This window comes from Rhincodon typus, chromosome 48, assembly GCF_021869965.1.
Source record: "Rhincodon typus isolate 14 chromosome 48, sRhiTyp1.1, whole genome shotgun sequence".
NCBI classification, from domain to species: domain Eukaryota; kingdom Metazoa; phylum Chordata; class Chondrichthyes; order Orectolobiformes; family Rhincodontidae; genus Rhincodon; species Rhincodon typus.
The window spans coordinates 7,258,062-7,282,362 of NC_063379.1; the positions used below are offsets into that span (position 1 = coordinate 7,258,062).

At 44.0% G+C, this 24,301-nt stretch overlaps 1 long non-coding RNA gene across 1 annotated transcript; it reads left to right on the plus strand.

Moving 5' to 3' along the window:
- The first annotated feature begins 9,246 nt into the window (after positions 1-9,246).
- On the plus strand, positions 9,247-14,531 carry LOC125488058. Its single transcript, XR_007266202.1, has 3 exons — positions 9,247-9,319; positions 9,692-9,926; positions 13,479-14,531. It is a non-coding gene; the product is annotated as an uncharacterized LOC125488058 (long non-coding RNA).
- The last annotated feature ends 9,770 nt before the right edge of the window (positions 14,532-24,301 follow it).

Genomic DNA, 24,301 nt, shown 5'->3' on the forward strand with positions numbered 1-24,301 from the left:
GTATCCTACCTGGATGCACACAGCGTGGTACGGCTACTGCTCTTCCCAAGACCTCAAGAAACTACAGACAGTCACGAACACAGCCCAGTCCATTACACAAAACAGCCTTCCATCCACTGAGTCCATCTATACTTTCTGTTGCCTCGGGAAAGCAACCGACATAATCAAAGACCCCTCCCTCTCCAGTTATGATCTCTTCCACCCTCTTCCATTGGGCAGAAGATAGAAAAGTTTGAATACACCTAAGAACAGATTCAAGAGCAGCTTCTTCCCTGCTTTTATCAGGCTTTTGAATGGACCTAAAATGTTAATTCTCATCTCTCTGCAGCTATACTACAGTAATCTGCACTGTGTTCTGCTTTCTTGTTGCACTTAGTGTGGCACAATCTGCCTGTATAGCATGCAAAACAACACTTTTCACTGTGTCTCAGTACACGTGACAACAATACATCAATTTGAGTTATCCAATTGGTATTTGCTAAGTGAATATAGATTTATAAAAGGAAACTCATACCAGACTAACCTACTGCAGTCTTTTGAGGACATAACTGGTGAAATAAATAAGGGAGAACCACTGGATTGGTGTATTTGGCTTTTCAGAAAACTTTCAAAGTCCACAGAAGAGGTGTGTGCATAAAATCAAAGCACATGGGACAGCAGGTGATATACTGGCATGGACTGACAATTTGCGAGCAGACAGGAAGCAGAGAGCAAGAATAAATGAATCTTTTTCAGAGTGGAAGGTAGTGACTAGTGGAGTACCACAGGGATCAGCAACTCAGTCTATATCATTGATTGGGATGAGAGAATTAAATGTAATATTTACAAGTTTGCTGATTTGTAAAACAAGGAGGAATTGGGAATGAGGAGAAGGAAGATAAAAGGCTTCCAATGGGCAAATACATTGCAGATGCAGTATAACATGAATAAGTGTGAGCTTCTCCACCTAAAAAGGAAACAGATTTACAGAGTATTATTTTAATTTGTGAATAATTGGTGACACGAAATGTAGAGCAGTGTACAGAGTTTTGGTAAGTCACCCAAGAAAAACAAAGGTTCATCCAGTTGATTCCTGGAACTGTAGATTTGTCCTGTGAGGACCATTGTTTCAACTAGATCTGTTCTCTCTGAAGTTTAGAAGAACGAAGAGGATCTTATTGAAACATGTAAAATTCTGATAGGCCTGAACACAAAGATATTTTCTTCGTTTGGGGGTGTAAAACAAGGGATCACGGCCTCAGGATACAGGACAGTCCATTTAGAACCGATGAGAAATTTGTTCACAAAGAGTAGTGGACATTTAAAATTCCTGACCACATATAGCTGTGGAGGCCAAGGCCACTGAATACATTTAAGAAGCACAGAGGCAACTAGAGACTAAAGGCATCAAGGACTATATGGAGAGACTGGGAAGTTATGCTGGAACTATTTAAAATGTTGACTAGCTCACAGCTAGTGCATTATGTGCAGTTCTAGAATCTACGCTTTAGGGAGGATTAAAGGACTGGAGAGGGTGCAGAGGAAATTTACAAGGAAGTTGCCTGGTCTGGAGAGTTTCCATTAAGAACAGAGATTGGACAGCTTGGGTTTGTTTCCCCTGGAGCAGAAATTATGAGGGTCATAGATAGGACTTTTTTCCCCTGGGTGAAGGGATCTATGACTAGCAGGCATAGATTTAAAGGTAAAGGGCAGGGGTTAAGAACAGATGTGAGAAAAAGCTTTTTCCATCCAGAGGATGGTGGAAATCTGGAACTCATTGCTGATAATGGTGGTAGAGACAGAAACCCTCAGAACATTTAAGTAGTATTTACATGTGCACCTGCGATGCTATGGCAGACAAGGCTACGGGCCAAGTGCTGGAAAATAGGTTTAGAATAATTAGGTGGTCGTTTCTGACCAGAATGGACAGTTTGCTGAAGGGATTTTTTGTTCTGTAGATTTGACTCAATGTGATATTCAGACATAGGGTCAGCCATGATCATATTGAATGGCAATGTTAGGTCAATGGGCCAAATGGCCAACTCTTACATTTTCCATTAGGATTCCATGGTTCGCTTGTCAACCTATCAGCAGCAAACATAGGAGAAAACCAGCCAGTGATCGGAGGAGCTTCCTCTCACCCAGTTTTGAGTTGTTCCATTTACAGGGCAACTTTTTTTTGGTTGGTCACTCCAGTGATTGAATTTTCCTGGGCAACTTAGCCCACAGCCAATGTAATTTGAGTACTGCCTTCCACTTACATGATATTCTTGTCCGGTAAATCGGTCAGCACCTGTTAACACGATTCCAAGGCCTTCCACCCCCTCTTCAATTGCCTGTTCAAGTCTGTCCTGGTAGAATTTTGTCAATTGGGAGAGTTGGTAATCATCACACTTTGTCCGGAACTTGATTGCAGAGTTCAGATCTGAGAATAGAAACAGACAAAACAAAACACATTATCAAGTTTCTATCTCAGCTGTTACAATTCTTCTTGGAACAAATTTTTGAATCCTCCTGTGAACTACATTATCAGGCATCTCCTTAAAACACATCAAAATTCATTGGAATCACAACTGATTTGTGACTCAGTTACATATGCCCAGTTTTGCCCCATATCCTGGATAACAAGAAACTATTGAAGAGTGATTATTACAAGGGATAGCAAAGATGTAAAGGATTAAAGCAGATTACCCAAATTACTAAAACCACATACCACACAAGATAGACGTCTGAGAGCAGGAAATGGAAGACACAAAAAATGACCCTTTTTGCCTTGATAAACAGACTGATATGATAGAAAAACAGAACCTGAGCTGACAGTTGATATTGAATTCAATGACCATGAAATGATTGTCAATTAAAATTTGGAGATCCTTCCATGCTCCAGGATCTGTTTTTAAACTGCAATATAATCCTTTAAGAGATTTGTGCTTGTCTGTGCTGAGATATTTTTAAAAAATGTACATCTGTGAGCAGCAGCTGAAGTTGACAGTACAGACAGCCTCAAAAAGTGACACATGCGTATCAAAAATAGTCTTACAGGTGGCAGGCAAAACAAGTCTTGTTTTGATGTTGTGATGAGTTTTGAATTCGGCCAATTAATTTAAAACCAAACTCAGCGATTCAAAGCCAATTGAAATTAAATAGGATGGTGCTGACAACCTGAAACCAATCATGTTATAAGACTTTGATTATGTCATTACGGGTATATAAGACAAGGGCATTAGGAAATTCAGGGCGCGCCAACTGCCATCTGAAAGAGAGAGCCATCCGCCACCTGTCAGAGTTAGCACCATTCAGCTCTCAGAGAAAGCCCATCTAATCAATCAAAGGTACCACGATATTTTAGCTCAATGTCCTCACTGAAGAAATTATAGAGATAAAACATCCCTGACAGCAGAATTAATGGAAGAAAGGTGTTTGTGAAGAGACTGGAGATGACAGAATATTCCAGAAAACAGTCTGTGCAAACTTGGAGAGATTAAGTTATAATTTATTATTTCTTATTGTATTAGTGGGACTTTATTGTGAAGTGGAGATCAGAGATTTTCTTTCTTTTAACCACTCTTTTAATAGATTAAAAGGGGAAAGACAAGCTTCTCTGGGTGTTGCGGGGGTAATTATTAGAGGGGAACCCCTACTTCTGTCATAACAGATCAGGGCTTGTGTTTTAGTTTAATTATCAGGACCATTCCCCGTCATAACACACGTCTGAATAGGTTGATTAAAAACATCTAAGGGAAGGCCAAGAGAAACCAGTTTCAATCTGGGACATATGGTTTATTATAAAAACAGACGGAAGTTTAAAGAATGGAAAAGACTGAGCAAGGCTTCAGCAAAGATCAGAAAATAATAATCGTACAGCATGGGAAATACATAGGATTGGAAATCAGGCAGAATAGATCAAGTGTCACTTTGCATCAGCAATCTTATTTGGAAAATGTTTGATCCATTCTTATTAGTCAAAGTCTGGCTTCAAAAGAGATGTAGCAGTTATCAAAGGAGGGAAATGGAGGAATTAAGAAATCAAGACAGCTGAAATGGCTGGGCACTGAGCACAAGCTAGATGCTAGTTTTGAAGTTCCTGAGTTGAGTAGAACTATGAAATATCCCAAGGTGAAGTATATTATTCGGACAAATAATTGAAAAAATTGAAAATGGACCAGTTTTTAAAAAAATGTCCAGATGAGAGATGCAAGGAGCGTGAAACTTGTTTTAAGCGATGCTTCTTGTGCAAATCTCTGATGGGATCCACTGCAGGGAGACTTGGAATTTTTCTCGTGCAAAAGGGAAGTAAATGTTGTCCTTTAACTTGGGAAGCTAAAACTGTCAGAAGAGTAGCAAAAAGTATCTTCACAGCAAAGACTCTTATGGTCAGTGAGGAGGTAGATATTCCTAGGAAAGATCCTGGACGAAATTCCAAAAAGGGATTCAGCAGCAATACCCATTGAATACTACATTGATGACAATTCACTAAGGAATAACAATGAAATTGTGAAACAAAAAAAGGGAAGATTATATTGCAATTTTAAAACAGATCCTGGAGAATGGAAAGATCTCCAAATTTTAATTGGCAAAAATGAGAATATAATCAGTTGTCACTTTTGTTTTATTATTATAGATCTGAAGGAATACGTGAAACCTATTGAAACGAGGGAACGAGGGATTGAGTATAATTTAGATTTATAAATATGGGGGTGGGGGGTCAGTAATCAGTCCAGTTGTAGAGGGTGGGGGGGGGCTGGCAAACTGAAATTAAGCTCTCGCAAGATTTGAAAAGAGTTATCTTTTGGAGTATAACTCCTGGGCCCAGCCTCACAAACTTGACTTTCTGTCCCACCAACTTTCACCAACCTCACTTCCTCTGGCAGCTTTGCACTCTGCCAGCGCTCTCCGTCTCACTGCTTCTCTCCCACATTCACTGCTGATAGACTCACTGAGAAATGTGGGAGAGAAGCAGCCTGCAAATGGGCGAACCTCTCACCACACAAAAAAAAGGTTATCAAACAAGATTTCCCTTTTGTCAAAGCACAGTGACGTGCTCTAATCAGACTATCCTTTCCAAATGCATTAAGATTTCCTTAATAATAGATTCCAGCATTTTTCTTAAGTCAAGCCCTCTGATTGCAAGTTTCCTGTTCTCTCTCGTCCTGATTCCTTGAGTTGCCCCGTTCCATTTGCTAACTTCCAACCTGCTGACGCTGATCCAGACTCAAATTTGGAAAATCATGACCACAATTTATGCATTTGTATTACTGAAAATCCGAGAATGTTGACCATCAGGTTCTGAAAATATGACAGACTGGATGAGTAGTCTAGGATACCTAGCTAAAGTTCTAGGGATGTGGGTTCAGATGTCACGACGGTGAAATTTTGAATTCAACAGAAATCTGAAATTTCTTTTTTATAGTTGACAAATGGTGATTATGAATTGTCATAAAAATCCATCTGGTTCACTAATGCCCTTTAGGGAAGAAACTCTGCTATTTGTCTGCCCTACATGTGAATCCAGACCCTCTGCAATGTGGTTGATTCTTAACTAACCTCTGGAATGGCCGATGAAAACACTCAGTTCAAGGGCAACAAACGCTGACTGAGCCAGCAAGTCCTCCATCCCAGGAATGATTAGAAAATGTTCCTAACTTTCTCCAGAACTTACTTTCTGCTATTACTGCATTCAGTTTCTTCATTCTTATTCGTCCACTGACTTTTTCTGATCTTATAACTTCTACTGTGAAGACAGAGACATTGAGCGAATAATGTTCTATCATTTCCTTATGCTCGTAAATTATGCGGTCTTTCCCTCAAAAAGAAAGTGACATTTCCTGAGTGAGCCATAGATAGATCTGCTGAGATTGTTTTATAAGGTATTGTATTTTTTAAATTAAATAATCTTTCCAGCTGTTCACTTACTGTAACTAGACTAAGGATACGATATCAGTTTTAGTCAGTTCTCCCTTCAGAACAATATCATTGGGATCACATTTATGTCATTGCTCTTATATAGGAATGGAATATGCTTTGCATTGTGGCATTGTTCTACCTTTGTATTGTTTGTCACTGTGACCGATGAAATGTCTCACTGACCCCAGTACTACAAACTGCAAATGCTGAATAATGAAACTTGTGCTCAACATTCACTATCTGGCAAGAATCCATGGCTTCTGGTCAGAGGCTGTGCTAATCTAAGATGTTTATCTTTGCAACAGTTTAGTGAATTGACAGCAAGTAGCTTCTTAGTTTAGCCTCCCACTTGATTTGTCAGAACTCTGTGACAGAGTTCAGAGATACCAACTAAATAATATCTTATTAGTTGGTACTACTCTGCCTGAAAATAGAGTCACCTTTGTGAAAAAATGCTATCATACAAAAAAAATTGTAAAAGTGTAATGAAACAGAAAGTGATCTCAGTTCACGTTTGATGAGAGCCTCATACCAGATAACTGTTCTCACATTCACCTTCTCATCATTTCCTAAAGACCTTGTATATTTTAATTGATTGATTGCCATGTGTACTGAAGTACAGTGATAAGCTTTGTTTACAAGCAGCACAGGGAGATCATAGTAACCAAGGATGTACAGGTCAAAATAACTTAGAGAGGTAGAGATTATATTGCACAGGGTGTGCGCTAGGCAAGTTCAAAGTTAGCAGGATCATTATTTGAGATCAGAGAATACATTCATCAGTGTATTAACGGCCAAGAAGCTGTTCCTGAACCTGCTCGTGCGCTTGTTCAGGCCTCTGTATCTTCTGCCTGACAGAAGAGGTTGTAGGAGCTCATTACGGGGTGCAATGGGTCTTTGGTGATGTTGGCAAGCCTTCCGCAGCAGTGAGCCATGTAAATGGAGTCCAGGGATGGAAGGTTGGCTTCCATGATGGTCTGTGCTGTGCACACCACCTTCTGTAGTTTCTTACTGTCCTGGGCAGGGCATTTGTCATACCAGGCCATTATGCACCTGGACAGCGTGATTTCTGTAGAAATTGGAGAGAGTCCTTACGAACAAGCCAAATTTCCTGAGCCGCCTGAAGAAGAGGAGGCGTTGTTGTGCCTTCTTGCCTGTTGCATCATGATGGGCAGTCCAGGACAGGTTGTTGGTTATCGTCAGTCTGAGCAACTTGGAGCTCTCCACCCTCTCAACCTCAGTTCCATTGATGTAGATGGGGGCATGTTCCCCTCCTTTCTTTCTGAAGTCAATGATCAATTATTTAGTTTTCAGACTTTGAGAGAGAGAGAGGTTGTTTTCATTGCCCCATGTGTCTAAAACCACCTGTCTTACCTTGTCATGCTTGTCCAGGGTTTAAAGGATGAGTATTTTAAGCAGATTAAGTCCAAGACTTTTTTTTTTAAAACCTTTCCCAACTGTTTACCTTTGGAAGCCCTTAGATTCTTTCTGCCTCATTCTCACTGGAACTGTCAAAGTCCTGCACTGATAAATCGGTTGTTATTCTTCATTCAAAAATCCCCATTTCCCCCTAGATGGATCTTTCTCACCCTGTTGTTAACTTTAGATGTGGAATTGGAAAAGCACAGCAAGTCAGACAGCATCCGAGGAGCAAGAAAGTCAACCTCAACTGGAGTGCTGACGAAGGGTTTCAGCCCAAAACATTGAATCTCCTGCTGTCTGACCTGCTGTGCTTTTCCAATTCCAAATCTATTGACTCTGGCTTTCAGTACCTGCAGTCCTTACTGTCTCTGTTATCAACTTTGGTTGTAGATTCTGACTCGAGAGAAAATATGACAAATGGGGTGAACTAGAATTTCAATTTTGTCAAATCCCTAAGCTACTTACCTGGAAACCCTGCAAATACAGTTTAAACAAAACGGTTACAACTACTCCCTGTCTTACACACTGTCTGATCCCCAGGGGAGAGTAGGGCTCAACCCTTTTCTGCAGCAAGGCCGTAATGTTGGCAATCCTCCGGTCTCCTGGCACCTCCTCCACAATTTCTACTCTTACTTCACTCAAAATCCCTAGATGCATCTCATTTTGTCCTGACAACTCTAACTATCAACATCATTTGGACAGGTACATGGATAGGAAAGGGTTAAGAGGGACACAGGCTGAATGCAGCCAAATGGGACAGCACAATTTAGGAATTCTGATTAGCATGGACAGGTTAGGCTGAAGGGCCTGTTTCCATGCTGCATGATTTCTTTCTTAATCATTTTCACTGACTCTCCATCCCCAGGTCTCTCACACTTTTTAATGTGACTCATCCTCAGTCTATCTGCACATTAACAGTTTGTGGACTAATATCACAGGAAGGATTAAAAGTTGCCTTACTCTGCTCTAGTCAAAACCACATACAGAAAGAGCTCCTGGGATGAGGCATTCCACTCCAGGAAAATATGATTCATGAAACAGTCCCTCTTCTGCAAGTACACCAGCACTATGCCTCACTTCTTTCTCTGCTACATTGGTGATTGTATCGGTGTTGCCTCATGCTCCCATGAGGAGCTTGAACGGTTTATCAACATCACAAACACCTCCCACCCCAACCGCAAATTCACCTGGACCATTTCAGACACCTCCCTCCCCTTCCTGGGCCTCTCCAGAAACCAATTCACCACCAACATCCATGTCAAACCCACTGACTCCCACAACTACACCTCCTCTCACCCACCTCCTAAAAAAAAAACACAATCCCATACTCCCAATTCTTCTACCATTGCCACATCTGCTCCCGGGATGAGGCATTCCACTCCAGGACGTCCCAGATATTGTCCAACTTCAGTGATCATAGTTTTCCCTTCTCAGTGATTAGTGATGTCCTCAAACTGCATCCCCTCCATTTGCGCACCCCCAGCCTCATCCCATATGCCTCCCTGCTCACCAATTCACTCCACCCTTCCCACTGACCAATCACAATAATCACCTACCCTTCCCCCAGCCCAACCACATCCCTCTATTTATTTGAGCTCCGCTACCCCTCCCCAATTCTGACGAAGGGTTTCGGCCCGAAACATTGATTTTCCCACCCCTCTGATGCTTACTGACCACCTGTGCTTTTCCAACTCTACGTTTACTCGCTCTAACCACCGGCTATCCCGCAGTTCTGGTTTAAATATCGCGCGTGCACAAAGCCAGACTCCAAACGGCCCCACCCCGCCGGAGCTCGCGCAGAGTCAGTTTATCGGCCGCTTCTCGAGACTGCGCGTGCCCTCAGGGCGGGCCTTAGCTCACCGCCGAGCTTCGATTGGTCAGACAGTCTGTCAATCCCGTAGCTACGGCTAATAGGAGGCGAGGTCCCGCCCAGGGGACGACGTCTGGAGGTGAATGGGAACGAAGAGAGAAATCGCTGGAGAAACTCGGCAGCTTCTGTGGAGTTAAAGCAGAGGTAACATTTCAGATCCAGTGACCCTTCATCAGAACTGGTAGTAGCTAGGGAAAGGTGCAGATCGGGGGCTGAGGGCTGTTACTCCTGCAATAGTTGTGGATGGGGCCCAGAAAGAGAGAGAAGAGCAGACAGACAGACAAAGGGATGGATAATTGTGAGGCAGGGAGAAAGAAAAGCTGATCATGGGGCTACAGGTGAAAATGGGGTTGTCTGTGTCTGAAGCAGCCTCGTGTCATGACAAGGTCCCGGGCTGTAGGTAAAGGGACAAGGAACAAGGTGTTGAGGCTCAAAAATTGTTGAACCCGATATTGAGTCCTGAAGGCTGCAGGGTCCATAAGCGGAAAATGAGTTTGTGTTGTTCTTCCATTCCAGTTTGTGCTGAGCCTCGCTGAAAACCTGCAGCAGGCCCCGACCCAGAGACGTTGGGGCGAGGGAACACGGTGCTGTGTGGAAATGGCAGGAAACTGGGAAACCCGGGATCATTTCTACATAACGTAGGTATCCCGCAAAGTGGGTCGCCAGTCTGTCTCGTCTCCCCGGTGTGAGCAGTGAATACAGGAAACTCGATTGAGTGAAGGTGCAGATAAAGCGCTGCTTCATGCAGAAGGTGTGTCTGGGGCCTTTGATAGTGAGGAGGGAGGAGGTAAACGGGCAATCTGCGGTTGCATGGGAAGGTGCCAATAGGAGGTGCGTTGGGAATGTGGGAGGAGTGGACCAGTGTGTCCCAGAGAGAACAGTCCCTGCAGAATGCTGACAAGGGAAAGAAAGGAACTATGTGACTGGTGGTGCCATCCGACGAGAGGTGATGGAAATGGCAGATGATGATCCTTTAATGCAGATAGAAAGCATCCTATCAGGATGCAGCACAGTGTACAACTGCTCTTCCCGAGACTGCAAAAAGCTGCAGACAGTTGTGAACATTGCCCAGTCCATCACGCAAACCAGTCTTCCATCCATTCACTCCATCTATACCTCCTGATGCCTGGGAAAGCAGCCAACATAATCAAAGACCCCTCCCAACCCGGTTATACTCTCTTCCACCCTTTTCTGTCAGGCAGAAGATATAAATGTTAGCGTACACATGTATAGATTTCACTACAGCTTTGTCGCTGCTGTTATTAGACTTTTGAATAGACCTCTCAAATTTTAAATTTAATGTTGATCTTGCTCTTTGTGAATCTTTTCTCTGCAGCCTTAACATTGTATTCTTCAATCTGTTCTATTACCCTAATGTACTTTCTATGGTATGATCTGCCTGTACTGAGTCACCTGATGCTGGAATTGAACCCGAGTCCTGCGGCTCTGCAAGGCAGTAGTGCTAACCACTGAGCCACCATGCTGCCCTACAAAAGATAAGCAACTTCAGCAGTAACTGGAGGGAAAAAAAACATTCAATATTTCAAATTTGGTAACTCTTCATCAGAATGGCAAACACACTGCATGTTTTACAGGTATTTGATCATGCCTCAAAATCTAATGAGAGTATGGCCTCAGTCAAGTCGGTGGTAACATCCTTCAGTCAAGGTATACAATAAGTCCAGAGGAGTATCTGATAGCTGCCCAGCAGTTTGGATGTGGTCAGACAGCTGGCTGGTCAACAACAGTCAGGACAAGGGAATCACACCTCTTCAGTGCTAGGAGTTGGTGACTGTCAGCCCTCTGGGTCCAGGTGCAAACTCTCATGAGAACACATTTTGGGAACTCTGACCAGCTAAGTCTGTCAGGAGAATGGAGGCTGGTCTATCATGGGGCTCCATACACTAAAAGTCAAGAAGGGATGACCCGGGGCTACTGCTGCAGGAGGGAAACTGGGAATTTAATTGTGTGATTGGAGTCAGAAGGCAGGGGTCCAGAGGGAATTACAATACTGAAAGGGGACAACTCAATATATAAGGTGGGGAGATGATACAGAATGGAAAGAAATCATGTGAGGTGAGGAAAAAGAGGGAGGAGGTTACTGACTTAAATAACACCTGGCTTCCAGAGGGAGATAGTGCACTGCTAGATGTCGTGTTTTCTTCATATGCTTGGGGTTGTGGGATGGGGATGGGCTGGTCAAGTGGGCAAATGAAGACTTAGATAGACAGGTTAGGTGGCGACTTGGGGAAATGTCACCTGGCACGGATTTAACCAAGAAAAAGAGACTAAATCTGAGACTCGCTGCGTATAGCACATCAACCCTGACAAAGAAATTCCAACCACAATTGTACCCTTGTATTGATAGAGATTTTCTCATGACCTGACCATAAATGTTATGACACATCACTGAAACAATTGGGACTTGAAACCACACCACCTGGCTCAAAATTGGGGACACTACCACTGTGCCACAAGAGCCCTCCTTGTGTCAATATGTTAGCTCAATTGGCTGGACAGCTGGACTACTTGAGGTTCCCATGAAGGGTCTACCTTCTCAAACTAAACATTATTTTTAATTTCATAAATATACTTTATACATAAAATTTCTTTCTATACATACATAGTCACTAAAGCAGTTTGGTTCCGTCTAGTAGCATTTGAAGAAAACAGACAAACATTGGAGTTTGACTCTATCCAGATAACAAACCAAAGGCTTCTCTTACTTTGACAAGACTTTATTAACATACATAATTTTGAGGCACAGGGAGGGTCCAATAACTGAACAGACCCATATTTAACTTTAGCTGAAAGACATTAGACGGTAATCTTTTCCCACTGCACCTTGGCAGCAGCTGTCCCAAGCTTTAGTGTGTCCCTCAGCACGTAGTCCTGACCCTTGGAACTTTTTTTTTATTTAAAAAAATATACTTTATTCGTAGAAAATACAAAAAAATAAACACACTTTCACCTACCCGGTCATCCTAGCCGTCCCGGATTACCCTGGGGGTACGTACACCAACTAAAGGGAAAAAACAAAGGAAAAAAAAGAAAAACTCCGGTGGTCATCACTACCGTAGTCATAGTTGGCCCCCTGACCAGTTGGAGGAGGCGCCAGCTGGGCCCAGTTTCTGAACAGGGCCCTAATACGGTACGGCCGAGGGGTCTTACACGGTGGTCTTTCCCCACCGCGCCTTGGCGGCGGCTGCCCCAAGCTTTAGTGCATCCCTCAACACGTAGTCCTGAACCTTGGAGTGCGCCAGTCTGCAATAATGATGTTGGTGTAGAGCAGTCGGATCCAATTGCAGATTCAATCCCCAAAACCCATTTTGGATACCACATCTCACATGTAGGTATGCAATATCCTGTCAAAGGCTGATTAAGGCAGACATCCATCCCCTGTCCTGCACATAGGCGATCAAATCTGTAAGGAGCGCAAGGCTGTCAGAGAACAACAGAGGTTTGGTCGGGGTGAATCACTGATCCCAGAGCAGACTAGACCCAGTTGGTGATGATCTTAGACAGGATTTTGTAGTCTACATTCAACAGTGAGATTGGTCGCCAGTTTCTAATTTCCTCCCCCTCCGCTTGTAGATGAGGCTGATGATACCTTTCCTCATGGATTTATTCATGGTATCTGCCAGAAGCATACTGTTGTACACCTTTAGCAGGTCCTGGCCAATCAAATCCCACAGAGCTGAATTCAACTCGGCTGGTAATTTTATTCTTTTTGAAGGACTCAAAGGCCTTGGTCAGCTCATCCAGAGATAATGGCTGGTCTAGCCTCTCCCGCGTGCTGTTGTCTAAGACCTCTGTGATAGAGAATAGGAATGACAGGGAGGCCACACTGTCTGTGGGCTTCGTGTCATTCAGACTGACATGAAAGGATTTGCTTAACCTCAAGATGTCAAACTGGGGTGGCACAATGGCTCAGTGGTTCGCATTGCTGCCTCACAGCACCATGAACCTGGGTTTGATTCCACCCTTGGGCAACTCTATGTATGGAGTTTGCACATTCTTTCTGTGTCTGCATCGGTTTCCTCTGTGTGATCTGGTTTCCTCCCACACTCCAAATGTGTGGAGGTTGAGTAGATTGGACATACTAAATTGCCCACTGTGTCCAGAGATGTGTAGGTTAAATGAATTAGCCATGGGAAATGCAGGTTTACAGGGATGGGGTGGGTCTGGAGGGATGCTCATCGGAGAATTGATGTAGACCCAATAGGCTGAATGGCCGGTTTCCACTCTGTAGGGATCCTATGATTCTATGAGCTGACATTACTGAGCCATCTTCTTCCTTCAGGCTGTTGAGTACAGAGTTCTCCTTGTGCACCTTCTGGAAGAAGAAATGTGGGCACGTCTCATCCTGCTCCTCTGTGCGGAACCTGGACCGGAAGATTATCTTGGAGACCTCTGAAGCAAAGAACGACACTTGCTGGCTCATTACGTCCTGAAGATCATCCATGACATTGACCCCATTGTCTGCAGCCGGACTAGGTTCTGCATACTTTTCTGGAGTTTGGGCAGTCTTCTCTTTCACCTTTTGAATACCTTTGAGGATAAAGAATCTCTTGATGTTCCACTTGACTGGTTCCCAGCAGTCCACTGGAAACTCGAAGCAGGGCTTCATGGCTCTTCAGCCTGTGTAATCTCTTCCAAGCTCCCTTATGTTTTCAGAGGTCAATAGTTTCACATTCAGCTTTCACGTTCCATTGCCGGCACACTGGTCGTCTTGTAGGTGACAATCGGCCAGCAGGTGGTAGTTGTCAGAGAACAACGGCTTGACATCAGTGGATCTGACTGAGAATGTGCGGGATGCAAACAGGAAATCTGTCCTTGAACAGATAGTCCCATTTGGCCACAAACCGGTGTATCAACACTGCGCTCCATTTTCAGGGGTATTGAAGACGTCATACATCTTGGTGACTTTAACTGTTTCTATCAGGAATCTGGACGTTGGGTCCGTTTTGCTGTCAGTCCTTCCGCATTGTGGAACACTTGTATGTTGAGACTGTTTAATTTAGGCTGAGTAGTAATGAGTTTAAATAATACAGGACTAGGAGTACGAAGGAGGGAAACTTTAGCTTTATGAAACGGTACACATTGCTGTAACTGCAACCTGCCTTTCCCTCATCTAAGAAGACACGTAGGATAGATAGCAAAAAGCTAGGGCTCGCAGCATCTGTACACTCTTATCTTCACTGCATTCTGCTTCAATTAATGTATGTCTGGTTGCCAAAGTATTAACCTTGCCTTGCTAAAACACAGTGCAATTCCAGTTTGTTTTAACCTGTTTGTACCACTGTATAAATTCTGCTTCTTTTTTGTGGTTGTCGGAGTCTTTGGACCTGACCTTTTGTCAGCGTTGACGCTCCATGATATCATGAATAAAATCTCTTTGCCTCGAAGTCTGGGCCTTTGGTGTGTGATTTAATCTCGTCTCTTCGACACACGGGTACAGGAAGAAGCCTTCCAGGACCTGAGAAAAGCAATTTGTTTCGCACCAGCATTGGGGATCCCTAATAATGGAAAACCCTTCACATTGTTTGTGCATGAGATGGAGGGATACATGATGGCAGTACTGGCCCAGGAACGCGAAGACCTGTCAGATACTAATCACGGAAATTGGGCAGTGTAGCCCTCAGGTTGGGGAGCTGTTTGAGAGCAGTACAAGCTACATATATGGCGGTGGAAGTCACTATGAGTCTGGTACTGGACCAGAAATTAATTGTTAAATGACTGCATTCTGTACACACTTTGCTGGCTCTGAACAGAGTATCCCAGGTGATTGCTGTTTGGTGGACCCGTTCGACAGCAATCCAAGAAGCCCCTAACCTACATATAATTTATGCAAGCCCAGTCAATCCAGCCACACGATTGCCTTTACCAACAGAAGAGGAAAACAACTACGACTGCACTGGCATCATGCAGGAATTGGAGGACAATAACCGAATGATGGATGAGGCTTTACAAAACCCAGACCTCATCTTTTATACTGACGGATCTTTGTTTGTGGAGAAGGGTATAAGGAAAGCCGGATGGGCTGTCACAACACTCCACACTCTCATAACATCAGGTAGTCTACACACCCTGCCTGTGGCACATCAGCACGGCAAGCAGAGTTACAGGGCCTAACTGAAACCTGCAGAGCAGCAGAGGATCAATCTGCCAACATCCACACAGACTCATACTGTGCTTTTGGAGTTGCCCACAACTTTGGCCAATAATGGAAGCAGCGTGGATTCCTGACTGCTGCAGGTACCCCCATCAGGAACAGGACTGAATCAAGGACCTGCTGGAGGCTCTCCAGCTACTTTAAGAAGTTGCTAAATTAAAATATAAAGCACATACCAAGGACAGCACTGTGGAAGCCCAGGGCAATGCCCTGTCAGATCAGGCAGCCAAAAAAGCTGCCTCCAATCACTGTTGTCACTAGCCCTAAGCGCATGTCTGCTGCCTCGACACTGGCACAACGAATCAAGATCTGCAAATAATGCAGAGTGAGTGTTCCTGAAAGGAAAAATGTGAATGGATTGAAAATGGGCACAGGTTATGTGAAGACGGAATTTGGAGGCACGAGGAGTCAAACCGACCAATTGCACCCACTGCCCTGAGGCCATATCTGGCGCAACAAATCCACTCCTGGGGACATTTGGGGCCGGAACAGCAAACAGCCCGGTTCCAGAAGCAGCTGGTGGGGATGAGGCTTTAAAAAATATGTTCAGACCATAGTGGACCGCTGCCTCACTTTCCAGAGAAACAACCCGGGGACCAGAGTGCAAGTCCCCTAACTGAAAGCACTACCTCCAGGGCTGTTCCAGCACTTATAGGTTGATTTATTTCTCACTGCCACACTGTCAAGGATATTTGGACGTCTTGGTAATTGTAGATGGGTTTTCTAGATGGGTAGAAGCTGCACCCACGAGAAAGGCCACAGCCAATCACACAGCCGAGGTACTGTGTAGAGACTACATACCCCAGTGGTGCTAACCACCAGCATCGACTCGGATCAGGGGACCCATTTCACAGGAACAGTGTGTCAGGAGGTCTGCCGGTTGTTGAGAATCGACTGGAATTTTCATTGTCCCTATCATCCTCAATCGTCGGGGCAGGTGGAAGGGATGAATCAGATCCTGAAACTGCCGCTGACTAAATAGCACCATAAGGGAATGCCCTGGCCACAGGCATTACCAATAGTCCTGTGTAGTGTCAGAGCTACCCCCAACAAAACAATAGGCCTGAGCCCATTTGAGATAGTGACAGGCAGGCCAATGACGCTACCGGAACAATAGACCCACGAAGGGCCCGACTATCATCTCATGAGCGATGCCCTAATGTCCTACTGTCAGGCACTAACCGATGCTGTAAGTTCTGCTTCCTCACAGGTAGCGGCTTCCTGGACAGACCCGCCGGAGGGAGAGTATGACATTGTACCAGACGAGTGGGTACTTGTGAAGAAGGTCCACAAGGAACCGTTGGATGCGAAGTGGGAGGGACCATACCAAGTACTACTGATCACCCAGTCGGCTGTCAAGGTCCAGGGAAAGAAAGCCTGGACTCACGCTTCCCATATCAAATGGGGACCTGGCGAAACAAAAGAAGCAGACTGAATAGCCACCATGGCGTCTATGATCTTCTTCTCAATTCTGGTTATTACAGCTTTTATGCCATCACATTATTCAGAATTGCATGTTAACACTTACCTCCATATGTCCCACACCTATGCCCAGGCCTTCAATCTGTCCAAATGCTGGATATGCTCCCACGTTCCCATTCACTCCAAAGGGGGATCCCACTTTACCCTATTCCCTTTACTGATTCTGAGATGGATGAGTGGTATGTCCATCAAAACTCTAGTATTAAAGCCTGGAAGTTTGCTAACCATCCCCAGACCCTGTTCTCTGGATGGTACCAGCCTAGTTGTGACCTTACCTACAGTCCTGGCCCTCACTAATACCTTGGGCCAGGGAAGACCACAAGGGTCAACTCTCCAAAACAGGGGCTAGAGATGGCACAGAGCAATTGCTCTCAATACCTTAACGTCACAACCTCACCCAGTCTGCTCAATCATACGAGCAGAGGCATCACCACAATGCAATGGCACCCTGAGATTATTGCCAACTTCACCCATTACAATGGCACTTACTTCAATTGTGATCTTAAAGCATACCCATAGCTCCCTACCTGTTGGCGAGATTCATGCTATCTTGGGATGTAGTCCCACACATATATCACTCCGCTAAATTGCCCAGCTTGAGACGCAAAAGAACCATCTCTGAGACCCAGCATTTCTTTGCCATTGCAATTCCTTTCTATGGTACAGCCAAGCTGGCCAGAGAAGCCAATAACCCAGGCTTTGATGCTGGAAAATGACACATCCTCCACCCTCAGAAGGGTGAACAATGAGATGGTTGCTATTCACACAGTGGCAATCCAGAACCAGATGGCTTTCAATTTTATTCTCGCCGAGAAACAGGCACCAGTGCCCTGATTGGCTCCAAATGTTGCACTGACATCCCGGACAACTCCGAGAGTATTATTAAACTGGCTGACCATATTAGGAAGGAGGTTGAAAAAAATCTGACAATCTCCTCCTTCCTCCCTGTGGAGGTGGACAACAGGATAGGTGGGATCCTTAGGAACATTCATTGTGCAGGGACTCGCCATGACCAACAGTGTTTTAGTTCTAGCCATTTATATTGTCCTCTCTTTTATGAAGTGCGGCTGTTAATATGAGCCATCCCAAACTACGAGCTCTATCCCCGCAGTCTCTTCCAACATCTAAGAGACCCCAATGGTATCTTTAAGGTTATTGGGTGATTCTCTTCAAGGGGTCTCAGTAGAATCAAAGGGGGGAGGGGGTACTGATATATCATAATTCATGTCCACTAATAATTATTCGTGATTGTATCACTGTTCATGATGGCATGTAATATTAACTACAGATTTATGTGTACCAACCACCCCACTCAGACTGTCTCAGAAGTGCATTACCGTATCAGGTTACAATCCACTTCAAGGTATGGCTAGATTCCACTTAAAAGTGCAGTCATGTGTAATGTGCTATGTACACAGCTCCATTTAACAAGGCTGACATTCCACTCAAAGATGAAGTCATGTGTAACGCGCTGTGTACACAGCTCCACTTAAAGCCGCAGAAATATCACAGGATAAAACATTTTTACACTTCCATTCCAAAAGTAGTGCTTTTCATATTAAAACTTAGCCTAGAATAGTGCGATTCCCGACCCCTTACTCTAAACTCCTTGCCAGCCAGCGTGGCTCAAAGAACAAAGAAAATTACAGCAGAGGAACAGGCCCTTCAGCCCTCCAAGCCTGCGCTGATCCAGATCCTCTATCTAAACCTGTCACCTATTTTCCAAGGATCTGTATCCCTCTGCTCCCTGCCCATTCACGTATCTGTCGAGATACATCTTAAATGATGCTATCGTGCCCGCCTCTACCACCTCCGCTGGCAACGCATTCCAGGCACCCACCACCCTCTGCGTAAAGAACTTTCCACGCATATCTCCCTTAAACTTTTCCCCTCTCACCTTGAAATCATGACCCCTAGTAATTGAGTCCCCCACTCTGGGAAGGAGCTTCTTGCTATCCACCCTGTCTATACCTCTCACGATTTTGTAGGCCTCAATCAGGTCCCACCTCAACCTCCGTCTTTCTAATGTAAATAATCCTCATCTACTCAACCTCTCTTCATAGCTAGCCCCCTCCATACCAGGCAACATCCTCCTCTGCATCCTCTCCAAAGCATCCACATCGTTTTGGTAATGTGCCGACCAGAACTGTACGCAGTATTCCACATGTGGTCGAACCTATACAACTGTAACATGACCTGCCAACTCTTGAACTCACTACCCCGTCCGATGAATGAAAGCATGCCGTGTGCCTTCTTGACCACTCTATCGACCTGCGTTGCCACCTTCAGGGTACAATGGACCTGAACACCCAGATCTCTCCGTACATCAATTTTCCCCAGGGCTTTTCCATTTACTGTGTAGTTCGCTCTTGAATTGGATCTTCCAAAATGCATCGCCTCGCATTTGCCTGGATTGAACTCCATCTGCCATTTCTCCGCCCAACTCTCCAATCTATCGATATTCTGCTGCATTCTCCGACAGTCCCCTTCACTATCTGCTACTCCACCAAACTTAGTGTCATCTGCAAACTTGCCAATCAGACCACCTATACCTTCCTCCAGATCATTTACGTATATCACAAACAACAGTGGTCCCAACACGGATCCCTGTGGAACACCACTGGTAACAGTTCTCCATTTTGAGAAACTCCCTTCCACTACAACTCTCTGTCTCCTGTTGCCCAGCCAGTTCTCTATCCATCTAGCTAGTACACCCTGCCCCATGCGACTTCACTTTCTCCATCAGCCTACCATGGGGAACCTTATCAAACGCCTTACTGAAGTCCATGTATATGACATCTACAGCCCTTCCCTCATCTATCAACTTTGTCACTTCCTCAAAGAATTCTATCAAATTGGTAAGACATGACCTTCCCTGCACAAAACCATGCTGCCTATCACTAATAAGCCCATTTTCTTCCAAATGTAAATAGATCCTATCCCTCAGTATCTTCTGCAGCAGCTTCCCCACCACTAATGTCACGCTCACTGGTCTACAATTTCCTGGATTAGCCTTGCTACCCTTCTTAAACAAGGTGATAACATTAGCAATTCTCCAGTCCTCCGGGACCTCACCCGTGCTCAAGGATGCTGCAAGAATCAAAGATAACTGGATTAGCCCTCTTCTTTAAAAGTAAAATGCCACCTCCTTGCAGACTTTCTTGTACTATAGTAAATATATGATCATTTGTAGGTAACAGGATTTACCCTGCCTCAAGTTTTTATTCAATATCGTGTTTATAAGTAACCTTTAACCTACCAATAAAGCTAACAGCGCTGTGTTCAGAACCATGTGACTTTGAATGAATGAAGGTATGAATGAAACTGACAGCACTACTATAACAGATGTGACTGTGAAACTGAATGAATTAATGTGCAATAGTAAACAAAGCCCACACATAGATGCCACTGTGAAAGTGAATGAATAGGTGATAGTAAATAAAAGTCATAGACAGCCACAATTGATTTAAATAAAAGTTTCAATTTCTCACACAGATAAATTTTCACCAATATTCTAACTTTGGAAGTAACAAGACTAACACCTTTTGAACTATGCAAGGACAAACTGGACAGACAGTCTAATCTCATCGAAATCGGCATTAACACTCAGCAATAACCGCTAACATTTAGCAAGCATTTGAACCATCTCTGATTTCCTGCAGGACAGATTTCTGTACAATAGCCATTACTTAGCACTCAAGTGTTAGAACGTTGATGTATGCACAAACTATGTATAAAAGAGACTACTTTTGAGCTATGATTTTGGGACATCATGCTGTCGTGCTCATGCTCATCGTGCTGCTGTGAATGTACAATAAAGAAGCTATTTTCGCCACTCACTGATCTCAGTCATCTGCTTCTTTGAACACGATCCCACAGATGGTTAAACCAAAACACAAGCCCCAACCTGTTATGATGGGAGTAGAGGTTCCCTTCTAATCATTATCCCCGAAACACCCAAAGAAGCTCGCCTTTCCCCTCATCATCTATTAAAAGAGTGGTTAAAAGAAAGAAAATCCCTGATCTCCACTTTATAAATAGTGAAAAACAGATTTATTTGTTTAACCCTAACAGTGAACCAATTAACAGAATTACTAACAAACTAAACAATTCCCTTCTGGACTACTAATTACTTCCTGACTGGTCTAAATTCTGTTCAAATAAACACAAGTCTCACTCATATAAACCCACATCATAAGACAACAATAAATTAAAACTTAATCTCTCTGAATTCACACAGAATGTGTCTTCTGGAAGGTTCCGTCTTCTCCGTTGATCATCTGCCAGGAAGGTCTTTGCTTTCTGCTGTTCTCTCTGTAATTTCTTCTGTGACGACTTTGAATTAAAGATGCTGTGGTACCTTCATTGGGGCTTTTTAAAGGCCTTAATTATTTTATGTGAAAGCCAGGTTTGTATCTCAGATGGTGGACTGGCTTTCACTGCAGCTGAAGTTTGGCTCTCCCCTCAGATGGCAGTTGGCTCTCTCCCGATTTTCTAAATGCCCTCATCTCTATACCTGTAATGACATAGTAGTATTTCTTAGATAGGATAGGTTTGATATTGCCAACACTATCAGTTTTTAAAATCAATTGGCTTTGAATCACTGAGTGTCTGGTTTAAATTTATAAGCCAAATTCAAACTTGTTGTCTTGGTAAAAATGCAGCTTGGCTTCCAGGCCCATGCTGTGGATACATAATATGGGTGGGGCTTCATCCTGTTCTATTCTGATACATCTGATAAGCTGCCAGTTATGCTTTTATACCCAATAGGAGACTGTGACTGACCTCAGAGTTTTAATGACCTGTTTGGTCATCTTTGAAGGAGTCGGGTGGGGATTGGTTTGAAATTGGAATGAGGGAGAGTGGGGAGGGGTCATGGCAGAGGTTCTGAAGAAGGGTCACTGGATCCGAAACGTCCAGTGATTTCTCTCCATAGGTACTGCTGTTTTTTCCAACAATTTAATTTTGTTTTGGATTTCCAGCCTCTCCAGTTCTTTGGCTCTTTTAGTTGAGAGTTCAGTGGAGTCCAAAAAATGGGGGAGGGAGCTAGAGAGAGAGAGATAGAGGAGAAAAAAATTGGCTTTGAAATTAGAAAGTGGGAAATGGAGTCATTGAGCTTTTTTTTACAGCACAAAAATGAGGGGGAGGCGATGGCCTAGTGGTATTATCACTGGACTGTTAATCCAGAGACCTGGATAACATTCCGGGGACCCAGGTTTGAATCCCACCATGGCAGATGGTGGTATTTGAATTCAATAAAAATATCTGGAATTAAGAATCTAATGATGACCATGAATCCATTGCTGATTTATGGTGGCACAGTGGTTAGCACTGCTGCCTCACAGTACCAGGGACCCTGATTCGATTCCAGCCTTGGGTGACTGTCTGTGTGGAGTTTGCACGTTCTCCATGGGTTTCCTCCTGGTGCTCCGGTTTCCTCCCACAGTCCACAGATGTGCTGGGTAGATTGGCCATGCCAAATTGCCCATAGTGCCCAGGGATGTTTAGGTTAGGTGGCTTAGGTTAGGCATGGGAAATGCAGGGATAAGGGAATGGGTCTGGGTGGGATGCTCTTCAGAGGGGCGGTGTGGACTTGTTTGGCTGAATGGCCTGTTTCCACACTGTAGGGATTCTGACTGGGAAAAAAAACTCAACTGGTTCACCAATGTCCTTTTATGAAGGAAACTGCCATCCTTACCTGGTCTGGCCTACATGTGACTCCAGACCCACAGCAATGTGGTTGACTCTTAACCGCCCTCTGGGCACTTAGGGATAGGCAACGCCCTCATCCTGTTAACAATTTAAAAAAAAAATCCTTCTGCCCATCACATCTGTGCCAGTCATCAAATATCCGTCAATTCTAAATCCCATTTCCAGCGCTTGACCTTTAGCTTTCTCTGCTATGAAACTGCATGATCATTGAAATGTTTCTTAAATGGTTGTGGTGGTTCACACCTCTATCACCCCTTCAGGTAGTGAATTCCAGATGCCCACCACCCTCAGGGTGTAAGCTTTCTCCTTTAAATCTCTTGCCCCTTAATTTAAATCTCTTGCCCCTTACTTTAAATCTCTTCCCATTTCCGACTCCTTGCACCCCCAAGGGAAACCCAATCAATATCCTTCATGATTTTGTAGACCACAATCTGGTTCCCTCTCTGCCTTCTCTGCTCTAAGGAGAATAACCCCAGGCTATCTAGACTCTCTTCAAAGCTGAAAATACTCCAGCCTCAGCAACATCTGGTGAATCTCTTCCTTCCTATAGTGTAGCATCTGGTACAGCACACAATACTTCAACTGCGGCCTAGCTATTGTCTTATACAATTTCCTAATCTCCTTGTTCCTGTATTCAATGCTTGGTCTGATAAAGGTAAGTATCCCAATATAGCTTCTTAACCATCTTATCTTCCTGTCCTGCTGCCTTCAATGATCTATAGACACGCCTACCAATGCTGCTCGGCTCCTCTGTACTTTGTGAGGTCTTAACCATTCATTGTGCACTCCCTTCCCTTGTTAGTCCTCACAAAATGCATCCCCTCATGTTTCAGGATGAAATTCCAATTGCCACTGCTCTGTAGTCTAAGGCTTTTGTCCCTTTATTTATCTCACTAATTTTCACATAACCTGGAAAGTTATTATTCAAACCTACACTAGTGCCAAAATCATTAATGTTCACAAAAAAACAGCAAGGGACTTGGGAAGTGCAAGCAACCAGAATTAGAGGAGCACAAATATCTTGGAACACAGAAAAAAAACTTAAATCACTGGAGAAACTCAGCAGGTCTGGCAGCATATGTGGAGAGATAAAGGAGTTAACATTTCTCGTCCAGTGTCAGTGTATTTTTAAAACAAGGATCTCTTCATCACAGGAATTATCCAGTGATTCTTCTCTAAACTGTTTCCAATGCAAGTGTTACACCAACTTAAAGGTTGGAGTCTAGAACAAATTTTGGTAAAGACTGGTTCCGCAATCACTGATACAGCTTTTACCAACCTCCATTAGGACTGGATGACGATTCAACCAAATGTTTATTTTGAGTGGTTCTGATTTGGATGTTGCTAACCAATTGAACTGTTCCAAACCAGCTGGAAGTAGACTTTCCAGGGTGTGCACTCTCCTGGATTCCAGCCTACGAGTTCTCATACTCAATTCTGGCATACTAGGACTCTTTTGCTGTCTCAAGTCAGCATACTGGTAGCAACTACAATGGCCTGCTGGCCTGGATCCTGAAAAATTTTAACTGTTTGGCTGAGGATTGGCTTTGTTTTGGAGTTTTCTTGAGGGCTGATCTAGGGTCTCTCTGTTCAGGATATGTCCTGACTGCAATTGCCTTCAATCAAATGGTGTTTTCCAAGCTTAGTCGGTCTGGTGAGGGTATGCACTTTGGTCAGAATAGCCTGTAACTCATAAGCTCCACTTGCCATATTTTCTAACAACAAAGCCAATTGTAGTGCCTGCTTGAAGTCCAGTT